The 5,280-nt window shown below is 36.4% G+C and overlaps 1 non-coding gene across 1 annotated transcript; it reads left to right on the top strand.

The window, feature by feature from the left end:
• Window positions 1–2,290: 2,290 nt before the first annotated feature.
• Window positions 2,291–2,398, top strand: LOC148567987 (small nucleolar RNA R71). Its single transcript, XR_015882475.1, has one exon. It is a non-coding gene; the product is annotated as a small nucleolar RNA R71 (small nucleolar RNA).
• The last annotated feature ends 2,882 nt before the right edge of the window (window positions 2,399–5,280 follow it).

The following is a 5,280-nucleotide window of genomic DNA, read 5'->3' as shown; positions in this document are numbered from 1 at the left end:
GTTTTGGGGAAGAGTGTTTATGGGATTGTGTCAAAGAGGGGTGAGAAGAAGTGAGTGGAGGTAGGTGGGGATCCTGTGGGGTCCACAGATCCTGAGGTGTTCAAGGATTTACAACCTTGCACCCAATTAGGCATGCAAAATGCCCTTGCACACAACTCTGGTCGCTCAGCGCCAGATTGGTGCTTGTTCTGGGCGTTGAACGCCCATTTGTTGCCCATTTCTGGCGTTGAACGCCAGAACCATGCTTGTTCTGGGCATTTAGCGCCAGCTCTTCTCCAGGGTGCATTTCTGGCATTCAAACGCCCAGATGCTGCCCATTTCTGGCGTTCAGCACCAGAACCATGCTCTGTTCTGGCGTTGAATGCCCAAAACATGCTTCTTACTGGCATTTAAACACGAGTAAGGTCTTCCTCCAGGGTGTGATTTTTCTTTTGCTGTTTTTGATTCTGTTTTCAATTTTTATATTTATTTTGTGACTCCACATGATCATGAACCTAATAAAACATGAAAAACAATGAAAATTAGATAAATAAACATTAGGTTGCCTCCCAACAAGTGCTTCTTTAATGTCAATAGCTTGACAGTAGGCTCTCATGGAGCCTCACAAATGTGCAGAGCTTTATTGAGACCTTCCAACACCAAACTTAGAGTTTGGATATGGGGCTTTGACACCAAACTTAGAGTTTGGTTGTGGCCTCCCAACACCAAACTCAGAGTTTGACTGTGGGGGCTTTGTTTGACTCTGCTTTGAGAGAAGCTCTTTATGCTTCCTCTCCATGGATGCAGAGAGAGATCCTTGAGTTGTAAACACAAGTTTGTCCTCATTTATTTGAAGGATCAATTCTCCTCTGTCCACATCAATCACAGCTCTTGCTGTGGCTAGGAAGGGTCTTCCAAGGATGATGAATTCATCCTCATCCTTCCCAGTGTCTAGGACTATGAAATCAGCAGGGATATAAAGGCCTTCAACCTTTACTAACACGTCCTCTACTTGTCCATAAGCCTGTTTTCTTGAATTGTCTGCCATCTCTAATGAGATTTTAGTGGCTTGCACCCCAAAGATTCCCAGTTTCTCTATTACAGAGAGGGGCATGAGGTTTATTCCTGAACCAAGGTCACACAGAGCCTTAAAGATCATGGTGCCTATGGTACAAGGTATTAAGAACTTTCCAGGATCCTGTTTCTTCTGAGGCAATGTCAGTTGATCCAGATCACTTAGTTCATTGGTGAACAAGGGAGGTTCATCTTCCCAAGTTTCAATGCCAAATAATTTGGCATTCAGCTTCATGATTGCACCAAGGAACTTGGCAGTTTGCTCTTTAGTAACATCCTCATTCTCTTCAGAAGAGGAATACTCATCAGAGCTCATGAATGGCATAAGGAGGTTCAATGGAATCTCTATGGTCTCTAGATGAGTCTCAGATTCCTTTGGTTCCTCAGAGGGAAACTCCTTATTGATCACTGGACATCCCAGGAGGTCTTCCTCCTTGGGATTCACGTCCTCTCCTTCCCTAACAGGTTCGGCCATGGTGGTTATGTCAATGGCCTTGCACTCTCCTTTTGGATTTTCTTCTGCATTGCTTGGGAGAGTACTAGGAGGGATTTCAGTGATCCTTTTACTCAGCTGGCCCACTTGTGCTTCCAAATTTCTAATGGAAGACCTTGTTTCATTCATGAAACTTACAGTGGCCTTGGACAGATCAGAGACTAAGTTTGCTAAATTAGAGGTATTTTGTCCAGAGTTCTCTGTCTGTTGCTGAGTGGATGATGGAAAAGGTTTACTACTGTTAAACCTGTATCTTCCACCATTATTAAAGCCTTGTTGAGGCTTTTGTTGATCCTTCCATGAGAGATTTGGATGATTTCTCCATGATGGATTATAGGTGTTTCCATAAGGTTCACCTAATTAATTCACCTCTGCTATTGCAGGGTTCTCAGGATCATAAGCTTCTTCTTCAGAAGATGCCTCTTGAGTACTGTTGGATGCAGCTTGCATTCCATTCAAACTCTGAGAAATCATATTGACTTGCTGAGTCAATATTTTATTCTGAGCCAATATGGCATTTAGAGTATCAATTTCAAGAACTCCCTTCTTCATAGGCGTCCCATTATTCACAGGATTCCTCTCAGAAGTGTACATGAACTGGTTATTAGCAACCATGTCAATGAGTTCTTGAGCTTCTGCAGGCGTTTTCTTTAGGTGAATAGATCCATCTGCAGAAGTATCCAATGACATCTTTGATAGCTCAGATAAACCATCATAGAATATATCCAGGATGGTCCATTCTGAAAGCATGTCAAAAGGACACTTTTTTGTCAGCTGCTTGTATCTTTCCCAAGCTTCATAGAGGGATTCACCTTCTTTTTGTTTGAAGGTTTGAACATCCACTCTAAGCTTGCTCAGCTTTTGAGGAGGAAAGAACTTGGCTAAGAAAGCAGTGACCAGCTTATCCCAAGACTTCAGACTATCCTTAGGTTGAGAATCCAACCAGATTCTAGCTTTGTCTCTTACAGCAAAAGGGAAAAGCATGAGCCTGTAGACTTTAGGATCTACTCCATTAGTCTTAACAGTATCACATATCTGCAAGAATTCAGTTAAGAACTGAAAAGGATCTTCAGATGGAAGTCCATGAAACTTGCAGTTCTGCTACATCAGAGAAACTAGTTGAGGTTTCAGCTCAAAGTTGTTTGCTCCAATGGCAGGAATGGAGATGCTTCTTCCATGTTGATTGGAATTTGGTGCAGTAAAGTTACCAAGCATTCTCCTTGCATTATTATTATTTTCGGCTACCATCTCCTCCTCCTGTTCGAAAATTTCTGAAAGGTTATCTCTGGATTGTTGTAATTTAGCTTCTCTTAGTTTCCTCTTCAGAGTCCTTTCAGGTTCTGGATCTGCTTCAACAAGAATATTCTTGTCTTTGCTCCTGCTCATATGAAAAAGAGGGACAGAAAAATAATAATAATAGGGATCCTTTTTACCACAGTATAGAGGTCCCTGTGTGAATAGAAGAAAAGAAGAAGAGAAAATCTGAACTCAGAGAGAAAGAGGGAGTTCTGATTTTTGGCGAGTGATGTGAGGAAGAGATGTTAGTAGATGAATAAATAATTAGAAGGAGATGAGGGAGAAGAATTTTCGAAAATAATTTTTTTGAAAAAGAGTTAGTGATTTTCGAAAATAGTTTTTGAAAAAGGTTAGTAGTTTTCGAAATTTTTTTTTTAAAATCAAAAGTTAAAATAATTAGTTAATTAAAAAGAAATTTTGAAAAAGAAGGAAGATATTTTCGCAAATTAGAGAGAGAGAGTTAGTTAGGTAGATAAGAAACAAACAAAAAGTTAGTTAGTTAGTTGAAACAAATTTGAAAATCAATTTTTAAAAGATAAGAAGATAAGAAGTTAGAAAAGATATTTTAAAATCAAATTTTTGAAAAAGATATGATTTTGAAAAAGATAAGATAAGAAGATATTTTTGAAAAGATATGATTGAAATTAGTTTTGAAAAAGATTTGATTTTTAAAATCACAATTAATGACTTGATTCACAAGAAATCACAAGATATGATTCTAGAACTTAAAGTTTGAATCTTTCTTAACAAGCAAGTAACAAATTTGAAATTTTTGAATCAAAACATTTATTGATGATGTTATTTTCGAAAATATGATGTGAAATTAAGAAAAACATTTTTGAAAAATATTTTTAAAATTTTCGAAAATAACTAAGAAAAATGAAAAAGATTTGATTTTGAAAAAGATAAGATTTTTAAATTGAAAATTTGATTTGACTCATAAAAACAACTAGATTTTAAAATTTTTTGAAAAAGTCAAATCTAATTTTCGAATTTATGAGAGAGAAAAAGGAAAAGATATTTTTTTTATTTTTGAATTTTTAATGATGAGAGAGAAAAAATTAAAACATCATTTTCATGTTTTTCTCTTTTCTTTTTGGATCAAAATAAGGAATGCATGCAAGAACACTATGAATGTCAAGATGAACACCAAGAACACTTTGAAGATCATGATGAACATCAAGAACTTATTTTTGAAAATTTTTAATGCAAAGAAAACATGCAAGACACCAATCCTAGAAATCTTTATTGCTTAGGCACTAAGAATTCAAGAATGCATATGAAAAACACCATACAACAAAAAACAAGAAAACATCAAGATCAAACAAGAAGACTTACCAAGAACAACTTGAAGATCATGAAGAACACCATGAATGCATGAATTTTCGAAAAATGCAAGATGAATATGCAATTGACACCAAACTTAAAAATTGACTCAAGACTCTAACAAGAAACATGAAATATTTTTTATTTTTATGATTTTAGGATTTTTTTGTATTTTCTTTTAATTTTTTCGAAAATCATTTTGAAAAAGAAAAATAAGGATTCCAAAATTTTTAATATGAATTCCAGGAATCTTATGCTCTTTAGTCTAAAGCTCCAATCAAAGGGTCAGGCATGGCTTAATAGCCAGCCAAGCTTTAGTATGTAACTCAGACATGACAAGCCTAACATGCCCTACAGAGGAATTAGACATGGCTTTACAGCCAGCCAGGCTTCAACATGCCTCATGAAACACTAGAATTCATTCTTAAAAATTCTGAAGAAAAATATATTGTTGAAAACATTTTTATTTTAAATTTTTTTTCGAAAACAAAGGAGAAAATTTTTGAAAGATTTTTGAAAAATTTTTTTTTTCGAAAACAGGTGAGAAAATTTTGAAATATTTTTGAAAATTTTTTTTGAAAAGAAAACGAAAAGAAAGTTACCCAATCTGAGCAACAAGATGAACCGTCAGTTGTCCAAACTCGAACAATCCCCGGCAACGGCGCCAAAAACTTGGTGCACGAAATTGTGATCTTTGGTAATGGCTCCAAAAACTTGGTGCTCTAATCGCAATTCATAATTTGTCACAACTTCGATACAACTAACCAGCAAGTGCACTGGGTCGTCCAAGTAATAAACCTTACGTGAGTAAGGCTCGATCCCACGAAAATTGTTAGTATGAAGCAAGCTATGGTCACCTTGTAAATCTCAGTCAGGCGGATAATAGTTGATTATGGAGTTTCCAAAAATAATACTAATTAAACAAAAAATAGGGATAGAAACACTTATGTAATTCATTGGTGAGAATTTCAGATAAGCGTATAGAGATGCTTTCGTTCCTCTGAATCTCTGCTTTCCCGCTGTCTTCATCCAATCAGGCTTACTTCTTTCCATGGCTGGCTTTATGCAAGGGCATCACCGTTGTCAATGGTTACTTCCCCTCCTCTTGTGAA

The sequence above is a fragment of the Arachis ipaensis genome, chromosome B4 (assembly GCF_059453495.1).
Source record: "Arachis ipaensis isolate K30076 ecotype BB chromosome B4, ASM5945349v1, whole genome shotgun sequence".
NCBI lineage: Eukaryota > Viridiplantae > Streptophyta > Magnoliopsida > Fabales > Fabaceae > Arachis > Arachis ipaensis.
The sequence above is the reverse complement of the archived record's forward strand: the minus strand, read 5'-3'. Positions and strand labels throughout refer to the sequence as shown.